The 10725-nt window shown below is 44.2% G+C and overlaps 1 protein-coding gene across 9 annotated transcripts in view; it reads left to right on the top strand.

Annotated features, from left to right (window-relative positions):
• The first annotated feature begins 677 nt into the window (after positions 1 to 677).
• The window catches only part of LOC123598134 (SSX family member 2 interacting protein), a 43716-nt gene continuing 33668 nt past the window's right edge, over positions 678 to 10725 (top strand). The window contains exon 1 of one of the 9 annotated variants that reach the window (XM_045478054.1): positions 678 to 838. The gene's annotated coding sequence lies outside the window, so the exon portion shown is untranslated. The other 8 variants (XM_045478052.1, XM_045478056.1, XM_045478048.1 and 5 more) reach the window with 8 other exon arrangements.

The following is a 10725-nucleotide window of genomic DNA, read 5'->3' as shown; positions in this document are numbered from 1 at the left end:
TTCTCTGCACATATTTTGCTGAGTGGGTGTGGGACATTTCTGCATAAACTTCTAGTTCACGAGTGCCATCGTCAGTTTTCTCGCTGTCTTCTGCCCAGGTCCGTTTCTTTGCCCTAATTTTACATGTAACTTTCCCCGGGTTGGGTTGTTTGTATCCATGATTCCCAACGCTTGAACCTCCCTTCCCCTGGGCCTGACCTAATTCTGGGTGCCGGCTGTTGTTTGGTTTTTTTCTCCACTTTTGCCAGCGCACGTGGCTCTTTTGGGATGCTTCATTTTTGCTTCTAGGGTGGGTGTTGGGGTTCACTAGGGTTCGGAACACGTGCCTTGAAGCAGCCACGACCCGCTTCCCCCACGGAGCCCAGGGGCCCCAGCCCCGCGGGCATAAGGAGGGGGCGGGGAGCAGGGCCCGGGTGAATCACAGGGCGTAACAGGTGCCGCAGCCGCAGCTGCGCCCGCATCCCTCTCCGGCTCTAGGGATAAGGTTTTCTTTTTCTCTAGGTTTTTTTGGAGGGGGTGGAGGAGACTCTGGGGGCCAATGCAGGCCGCGGTTGTTCATCGCCTAGCAACCGGAGGAGCCAATGGGAGGCGGCTGAGCCTGCGGCGCCGGCGGCGCGGGGGCGGGGTGGGAACCTAGCGAACCTGCCCAGGCTGGGGGTGGCCTCGAGGGGAGGAGCGGAGCCCGGCCAAGGGCGGGGAAGGCGGGAGCCCGAGGCGGAGGCGGGGCCGCCGGCGCGGGGCGCTGCGTGCCGCGGCGCCTGTGCGGGCCCCCGGGGCTGCGAGAGCCGGCTTAAGACAGCTAGCGGTGCCTCCCCCGCCGCTCTCGGGGGCGGTGACGGTGAGAACTCTTCCCCCCCCCCCGCCACGCGAACGGGGATTGTGACGCGCCCGCCCGGAGAGGGGCGGGGGCGCCGGCGGGGCCTGGGGTGGGCGCCGGCTGGGAGCCAGAGGGCGGGTGCGGAGGTGAGCGCCGGCACCTGGCTCGGCGCCCCGCTCCTCTGCGAGAGGCTTGGCGCGGCCGTTGGGGCCGTTGGAGGAGGCGGGCGAGCTTTGACCCCGGCCGTGGCTGGAGGAGGAGGTGGGAGGTAGGTGCCAGCGCGGGTCCGCTCCCGCTAGCGGTCGCAGCGCTGCGCCCCCGGGAGGAATCCGGACCGCGGAGCCCCAAATCCTCTCCCGGATGGAGAGAGGGTGGCGCCTGGCGTGGGATGACGAGCGACGTGGGGGAGGAGGGGATGGCCAGTTTGGGGCTGCGGTGTGTCGCTAGCGGAGGCTGCGGGGCATGCGGGCTTCGGGATTTGTTGGGGCGAGCCGCAAGAGGCAGTCCTTAGAATGAGTTACTGACTGAGCGGCCCGTGGCTGCTGCGGGGGAAGAGATCCCCGATGGAGGTCTAGTTAAAAGTCAAGGGGAAGAGCTTACATCATCTAAAAGGCAGGCAAGTGTGAAAATATTTTGGTGTAGAATTTTAACAGTAGAGAACGGTAAGCCGAATTGTGAGCTCCCTGCCCGCTTTTGAGCCTATGCTGATCGCCCTGTTTTGCAAGCCACTTGGGCCCAAGAAATGGAATCTGCTAAATAATTTGTTCCTAGCACGTGTAATGTGGCGATCTTTAGATTATTACCTCATTTCAAGGTCCGTAGTTGTGATTGCCAGATTGTCATTACTTGCAACTCTGATACAGTTCTTGTTGAATCTGAGAGAATCGAGATTTCCCTTTCGTGGGTGGGGCATAATGGGGGAGAGGATTAGAAGAGGCACCCCTCCAAGAGTGGATCTAAACTGAGTGGAAGCGGCCTGGAGTTTGAAATTGCTAGGGCTTCCCTAACACAGATTAGAGTCTGGCTGTAGAGTTGGTGGTGAAAGATGGATGCCTTGGAACATTGCATGGCTCAGGAGGAATTGGTTTACTCTTTAGGTAGAAGAAAATTCTGGTAGCTTGATCCTGAGCTGAAAGGTAGGTATGAATTGACACATTTAGGAGATTGAATAAAACTTGAAAAGAGTGAGAGATCTGGAGAGTGACAAAAATGCTTTTAGAGTTAAACTTGAAGTCAAGCTATCTTGAAATTTAGAAGAAGTTAGAGGTAGATTTATGAACTTGGATTCAGACAGAACTTCCATCAAAACTCCTCTCCTATAGCTATCATAACACCGAGGCCTAGGAATCTTATGTTATTCAAACTAAACAAGTAAAAAAGCTAATGACCAATTTGACCCACTGTTCTGTTTGCTGTCAGTGAAAGTTCCTCAAACAATATGGTTCTTTGAAAAGAGGATTAGCAGCTGATAAAATGAAGGCTCATTTAGTGACTTTGGGGGCCTCTTCAGCCAAGTCGTTTTATCCCTTCCTTCCCTCCTCTTTCCCCATCTGTGCAATGAAGATAATAAAGCCCTAGGATTAAGTAACATGAGTGAAGCAGCTTGAAGATAACTGCAAAGACTGTTATTCTAGGCTGAAATGTGAAGATCTCTTCATAACACATTGTGCCTTGTGACAAGACTTGTTAAAGTACGTTCTGTTCCAGGCGTGCCGAGGTGGCATATATATGAGAACTAAAACGTTAACTGTTCAGATGATTTGTCAGAAGCCTCAAGACCGGCACAAAGATTGTATATATTCATGGGTTCTCCTAAAACCCGACCTAGCTGCTCTTTGACAAAGCAGGTTTTAAAAAGGTGGACATTATAAAAGTAGACAAAAGTATCCTTATATGTGTAGTATGTGCCTACAGATAAAAAGGTCAAAGACACTGCCCCACAAGTGTGTGATTTTAGTTCGTTTCACATCCTTAAATCGGAGCCAGTCCAAAGCTTTTTAAGTAGTGTTTCTCTTCATACATTTTACGATAGCTGTGAATATGCCTTGTTGGTTTGTTGCGCTCAAGACACAAAAGGGTTTTGATACTGTGAGGGGCTTTTTGTGTCTTTAGTGATGGTGATTATGATTAGCTGGTAATGAAGGTAGATGTTAATCTTGAATTCAGAGGTGACCTAGAGAAGTGCACCATTCACTATTGCTAATGGAAAACAACCTAAAATCATTACTTTTGATAGTGGGTCAGTAGTATACATAGTACCAGCAGATGTACTGAATTATGCTTTAATAAACACTGAGCTGCTGCTTGCCAGACCTAAGGATAAAAAAGGTGAGTGTTGCCTTGAGGAGTTTGTTTTGTAGGAAATTAACAGTGTAGGGAGGGAGAGAGCAAAAATAGAAAAGAAAAATTGCAACTAGGAATAGGCTTCAGAAAGGAGAATTTCGGCTGTGTTTTGACAGAGAAGGAGTTCACCTGGTAAGTGCATGGTGTCACGTTCTGCCCAATATACTGTTGGGGAAATACTAGTGGATTGGTTGTTGGAGTCAGGTGGGGTGTGTTAGTGATAAGGTTAGAGAACAGAGCTATGACCTTTGACCAGTAGATGCTAGGGAGCTTTTAAATGGTTTTGTTTTGTTTTTTATACATTTTTTTTTTTTTTTTTTAGTGTTTATTTTTTGAGAGAGAGACAGAGTGTGAGCAGGGGAGGGGCAGAGAGAGAGGGAGACACAGAATCCAAAGCAGGCTCCAGGCTCTGAGCTGTCCGCACAGAGCCTGATATGGGGCTCGAACTCAAGAGCTGTGAGATCATGACCTGAGCCGAAGTCAGACGCTTAACTGACTGAGCCACCCCGCTTTTAAATGGTTTTTATCCAGGAGAATTATATTAGATTTTTAGAAGGGTATTTCTGCCAAAGTCAGTAATTTGAATGATCTGAAAATGTTCTGAATGTAGATAATCTAAGTAGAATTTAAGAGACCTCAGCCCTACTCAACAGTTAAATATAGTTAAAAATAGTTTTTGAAGCCCCCAGAAACTGTAGGAAAGAAAAGTGATTATTCATAGAACCAATTTTTATCAAGGATGTTCTACTTTCAAGATTGGGGGAATAGGGATACAAAGATAAATAAGATATAGCTCCATTTTCAAGCAACTTGTAGTTCGGTAAGAGAAATAAAATTATAATGCAGTACAGAAACTAAGTGTCATTAAGGGCTGTTAAAAAACAAAGGCCCGGGGCGCCTGGGTGGCGCAGTTAAGCTTCCGACTTCAGCCAGGTCACGATCTCGCGGTCCGGGAGTTCGAGCCCCGCGTCAGGCTCTGGGCTGATGGCTCAGAGCCTGGAGCCTGTTTCCGATTCTGTGTCTCCCTCTCTCTCTGCCCCTCCCCCGTTCATGCTCTGTCTCTCTCTGTCCCAAAAATAAATAAACGTTAAAAAAAACAAAGGCCCTAGCACTGTAGGATTCCGAGATGAGAGAAGACACAGATTGCCTTTTAAATTAAAAATAAGTTCTTGGGGGGCGCCTGGGTGGCTCAGTCCATTAAGCAGCCGACTTCGGCTCAGGTCACGATCTCACGGTCCGTGAGTTCGAGCCCCGCGTCGGGCTCTGTGCTGACAGCTCAGAGCCTGGAGCCTGTTTCGGATTCTGTGTCTCCCTCTCTCTGACCCTCCCCTGTTCATGCTCTGTCTCTCCCTGTCTCAAAAATAAATAAAATGTTAAAAAAATTAAAAAAAAAAATAAGTTCTTGGGTCACCTGGGTGGCTCAGTTGGTTAAGCTTCTGACTCTTGTTTTCAGCTCTGGTCCTGATCTCAGGGTTGTGAGCTTAAACCCCTAGTCGGGCTTCTTGCTGGGTGTGGAACCTGCTTAAGATATTCTCTCTCTCTCTCTCTCCCTCTCCCTCCCCCCCTCTCTCCCTCCCCCCTCCCCCTCTCTCCCCCCTCCCCCTCTGCTCCTCTCCCTCTCCCCCCCATCCCCATCTCAAAAAAAAAAGTTCTTAAGTAGAAATTAAGCTACAGCCAGTTAGCCAATAATATTTACAGCTCTCATCTGTTAATTCTTGCTTCCTATATTCCCTTCCCTCCCTCTTAACTCTCCTGAGTTGAATTTTGGTTTTGACCATTCTACTACTACTTTGACCTTGGGCAAGTTATTACTTGACCTTATCTTCTCTGTCCTTAGTCATCTCATTTGTAAGTTAGGAATAATACATACTTCATAGAGTTGTGATTAAATAATATGTTAATATCCATAATGGTGCCTAGAAAAATAACTTACATTTATTATTTAGTATTTCTATTTGATATAAAAATGCTGTAATTGAATAAGAACTAACTTAAGGACAGAATGTTTTTATTTTTTTTTTAATTTTTTTTTTTTCAATGTTTATTTTTATTTTTGGGACAGAGAGAGACAGAGCATGAACGGGGGAGGGGCAGAGAGAGAGGGAGACACAGAATCGGAAACAGGCTCCAGGCTCTGAGCCATTAGCCCAGAGCCCAACGCGGGGCTCGAACTCACGGACCGCGAGATCATGACCTGGCTGAAGTCGGACGCTTAACCGACTGCGCCACCCAGGCGCCCCAATGTTTTTATTTTTTTGAGTTGCTAGCAGATCTGTGAGCATCTAATAAAGTCTCCACATGTAAGGAACTCAGTTTTCACGTTCTGGGAAACTAACCTTGAGTAAATGATTTATTGTCTCCTTTTCATATTTGCTCATCACTTTTCTGAAATCCGATTTCTTCACCTTTGTCATAAAGTCACTAATTGCCAAATCCACCATATTTTATTCAGATCTTGCCCTTTCATGGTCTTTGCTGCTGTTCATTACCCCCTCTTCTTTAAAAATTTCTTTTCCCGTAGCTTTCCTAGAGTCCACCCCCTACCCCAGTATTTATCTCCCCCAGTATATATCCAGGTTCCCTTCACTCACCTGCTACATGTTAATGTTCTTTAGAGTTCTTTCTGCTGCCTCTCTTTTTCTGTACCACATATGTGCTGACGACTCCTAAATCTGCCCTGATGTCTTTTAATCTCCAGGCCCTAGAGTTTATCCCCATTTGAATGTCTCATGCGGGCATCTCTAAACCCGGTAAGTTCTACACTGAGCTCATTATCACATACTTAACTACACCTGATTTTATTAATCTTCTTCCTCTGTTCTCTTTAAGTGACACTGTTACCTGTCTAGTACCAAAGACAGATTTTCGCATGAGAATAAATGCCTCCCTTTTGTATACTTGTCATCGTGTTTGTCAGTCCAACTTCCGAAGTGTTTATCTGTCCTTCATGATCCTCATCATCATGGCTAAGTCCATCAGCCGGACCCTGACCATTAATTGCGTAGTTGGCTATTAATATTTTTGTGCCAGGGCTGCCGAGAATGGAACCTTAATGTTTTGGAAACATCGAGTTGGGATGAGATTGCTGGAAGAATATTGCTCTAAAGGAATCCTAGCACTACATACAATCATGTATAGGGTTTTAATGAGTGGCCAGTAGCTACTTACAATCCAAGGTGAGTACCACCTATTGCATATGCCTTTCATCTGAGAGTTAGTCTAGGTTGTAAAGGTCCCAGTCTTGAGTGTGTCAGTCCTTTGCCAATAGATTGTCATCTGCTTGTCTGTACTTTCCTGTCTAAAATTTGGCACCGTCAACATTATTCTTTCTATTCTGTATCCAAGTCTTAGAAATATCCCCACACAAAAGATCTAGAATATAAAATGCAAGAAGACATCTTAGAAATCATTAATAAGTAAACCCGTCATCAGCTGTGTTATTTTATAATGAAGAGATGGGCCTGCAGAATTCATATCATTTGCTTGGGATACGTGTTGAGTGTCAAGAGGAGGCCAGGATCTGTGAGGCTTTGGAATCATTAATAGCTAGTTTTTATTCTTACCTTCCATATTATTAAATAGCTGGATTTTCATTCCTGCTCCCAGGTTTATAACTGGGCAAGTTAGTTTAATCTGTCTCAGATTCTTCCATCTATAAATGGTGTTCTGTCTGCTCCTTTCTAGAGCCATGGTAAGGATGGCATAGCTGATGAGCCACTCGGCTGAGAGTTGTTCTCTCCTACTGGTTTCTTGTAATTAACTGGCATAGGAGTTCCAGTTCTTCACTCCCTGTCCATGCATCCTTTGTAGATCTGTATGGCTTCATAGATCTTTGAAACTGTAGCCAAAACTGCTTGTTTTTATACTTCCAGGGGGAAGAATCACTAGCTTTAGATCCTGTGACTCAAAACAGCTTAATCCCTGCCTTAGGAGTTGTCAGGCTGAGGACCCAGGGCTCTTGGTGCCTCATAGCCAGACCAGGTAGAATTTAGTGTTTGACATATTTGAGGGACATTATATATTTAAAAAAAAAATTAAAGGACTTCAGATACAAAGAATTAGTTATATTCTTGGTTCAGGACACATTCTCATAATTAGTCTATTTATTTAGTTTTAATGATAGGCACCATCTAACATAACAGTAGTGCCTTGACAATAACCTCTGTATAACCATATAGGCCCTTCCAGCCCTTTTCCCTACCTGTCTCACCTGAGGCAACTGTTTACTGAATCTTATATTCATCATTCCCTTGGTGTCTTTTAAAATACAGTTTTATGGCATCTGTGGGTTTTCCAAACACATACACAATTAACAACTATGTTACGTGCCCTGTCTTCTGAGACTTTTTTTTCACTTTACTATAATGCAAAATTCATCCACGTGGTATTGCTGAGACTCCTCTATGTTGTGTGTCTCTGGGATTTTCTGATTGCTGCCTAATGCTCTGTTTTGCATATATGCCCCACTTTTTTTTTCATTCTGTTGCTCTTGGGTGTTTGGGTTGCCCCAGGGTTATGCTCTTGTGCTACTTGGCTCATATAAAGAATGTCACTATTTATGTTCATGCCCCTTTGCACAGAGATTCACAAGTTTCTCTTGGATTTATGCCTATAAGGGGACTTGCTAGGTTGTAGAGTCTATGAATGGGATCTATGAATTTCAGCTGCCAAACTTTGTTTTTCAAAGGTGCTCCCTACCTTCCAAGGTTTGTTGAGCCTTAGCCAGGTTCTCTAGGACTGTTATTTTCAACCCTCATGTAGTACTCTGGAACACTTTTACATTATTCTCGAAATCCATTCTGTAGCACCCGTAGGTAAGAATTCCTTTTTGGTATTCCATATTCTAAGTGCATAAATAGAATACTAACTTACACTGAAACACATTCTCAGACTTGATGCATCAGAATCCCGTGGAGTTTCTGTGAAAACACTGATTTTCTGTGTCCCACTCCCAGAGTTTCTGAATCTTTAGACCTGGAATGGGACTTGAGAATTTGCATTTTTAGCAAGTTCTAGATGCTACTGATGCCCATCCTGAGACCACAATTTGAGAACTATAACCAATGACTGAACTTGGGCTGAATCATTGAGAAAGCTATTATACATGATTACACTATTACAAATTCATGAATTATGGTGGGTTTTTTGTTGTTGCTGTTTCCATTGCCTTTACTATGTGTTGTTACCGTAATTATTTTAGGAATAAAATACCGATAAATCGTAACTTTTTTACTTGGACTTCTTAGCTGACTTTCAACCTTACAAAGTAAGATAAATTTTAAAACAGTGCTGCTCTTTTGTTCTTAACAATCCTCTTGTAAGAATATGATTGTTGCTTTCCTACATGTATACTGGAAGAATTTGAAATTGATATAATGTCTCTAAATTATCATGCTCTTTTTAAAAAAAGTTTTTTTTTTTTAATGTTTTATTTATTTTTGAGACAGAGAGCATGAGCTGGGGAGGGGCAGAGAGAGAGGGAGACACAGAATCCGAAGCAGGCTCCGGGTTCTGAGATATCAGCACAGAGCCCAACGTGGGGCTTGAACTCATGGACTGTGAGATCATGACCTGAGCCGAAGTCGGACGCTTAACTGACTGGGCCACCCAGGCACCCCTAAATTATCATGCTCTTGATTCGTACACTAGATCACCTTCTATGAGCTGGCACCAATCAAGATTGAATTGAAAGCCATTCTGAGATGTACTATGGCTTAAATGTGGGTTCTTGTCTGTCATCATACTAAAGTAGCATACCTCACACTAATATGTCATTGAACTTAATTGACATTTATTCAGCAAATGTTTTACTGGATCCTACCATGGCTCATTTATGATACATCATAGCAAAGCAGAGTACAAACAGTACAATGCCAGGCCTCTTGACCAGTAGGTCAGTTTAGGTAGTGGGAGACAAGTTTCATTACAGTGAGATCTGTGTTGTAAAAGTTAATGCAAAGTGGGGGCACCTGGGTGGCTCAGTCGGTTAAGCATCCAACTTCAGTTCGAGGATTGGAGCCCTGCATCTGACTCTGTGCTGACAGCTCAGAGCCTGGAGCCTACTTGTCTCCCTCTCTCTCTGCCCCTTCCCTGCTCACTCATGCTCTGTCTCTCTTTCTCAAAGGTAAATATAAAAAAAAAAAAAAAAAAGTTAATGCAAAGTGACCTGGAAACACAAACAGAAGGGAATGGCAGTTCCAGGAAAGCTTGGCAATTTGGGGTCTATATTCACTAGATTAAAAACAAAATTTTTTGGGGCGCCTGGGTGGCTCAGTCGGTTAAGCATCCAACTTCGGCTCAGGTCATGATCTCGCGGTCTGTGGGTTTGAGCCCCGCGTCGGGCTCTGTGCTGACAGCTCAGAGCCTGGAGCCTGTTTCGGATTCTGTGTCTCCCTCTTTCTCTGACCCTCCCGTGTTCATGCTCGCGCGCGTTCTCTCTCTCTCTCTCTGTCTCAAAAATAAATAAACATTAAAAAAAATTAAAAAAAAAATTTTTTTAATTGCTATAACATGGAATGTTTTGTCTATGCTTATATACTTTACATCCCAGTTGCTCAGTTGGAATAATTACTATCTTATTGTAATGTAGTCTCAAGGTGACTTGGCAGAAAAGTGAGTACTTATGTTTGTGTTCAGTTTGAAAAGCAGCTCATATACTGTGTTTTCCCTCCTCACTTACAATAAAGACAGTAAGGTGTAATAGTTAATATGTTGGACTACTTGGGTTTGAATGTTGGCTTTGTCACACTCTAGCTGTGTGACCTTGGGCAAGAAAACCCTCTGGGTCTCGGTTTTGTCATCTGTAATGGGGTGGGGGAAGATAACTATTTGGGCTGTTGTGAGATTGAATGAGTTATTATATTAAAATACTTTAAATTTTTCTAGTTAATGGTTTACCCTTAATAAATTGTTATTGTTGTTAGGGGCACCTGGTGGCTCAGTGGGTTAAGTGTCTGACTCTTGGTATCGTCTCAGGTCATGATCTCACAGTTTGTGAGTTCAAGCCCCACATCAGGCTCTGCACTGACAGTTTGAAGTTTGCTTGGGATTCTCTCTCTCTTCCCCTTCCGCTCTTTTTTCTCTCTCTCAAATAAATAGATAAACTTAAAAAAAAAAAAGTTAATCTTGTTAGAATTAGGTAGAATCTCCTTTGCTGAACATACGGTTGTGAAGACAATGTGTGCACATTTTTATAAAGAGGAAATTTTGATATGAATAGCTGTACTCAACTCCATATTAGGTCCCATGAGAAATGTAAAAAAATATAGTTAATAGACTCAAAATTCTTTAAAGGTCACCTAGTTCAGCCTCCTCATTTTGCAGATGTGGATACTGAAAACCAGAGAAATGATGACTAGGTCAAGGTTGCTCAGTGAATGACAGAAGTGGCCCCAAGAACCTTAGCCCCTGACACCTGGTCTAGTGCTGTTTCAATATCCTGTGCAGCTTCCTGAAGTGACACTGTCCTGAAACAAACTAACAATTCGATTGGGGAGCCATGACCAGAACAGATAAAAACATAAGCGGTGCAAGTCAGTGTCAGGTGATGGGGAATATCTCTAAGT

Source organism: Leopardus geoffroyi, chromosome C1, assembly GCF_018350155.1.
Source record: "Leopardus geoffroyi isolate Oge1 chromosome C1, O.geoffroyi_Oge1_pat1.0, whole genome shotgun sequence".
Classification (NCBI taxonomy): domain Eukaryota; kingdom Metazoa; phylum Chordata; class Mammalia; order Carnivora; family Felidae; genus Leopardus; species Leopardus geoffroyi.
The sequence above is the reverse complement of the archived record's forward strand: the minus strand, read 5'-3'. Positions and strand labels throughout refer to the sequence as shown.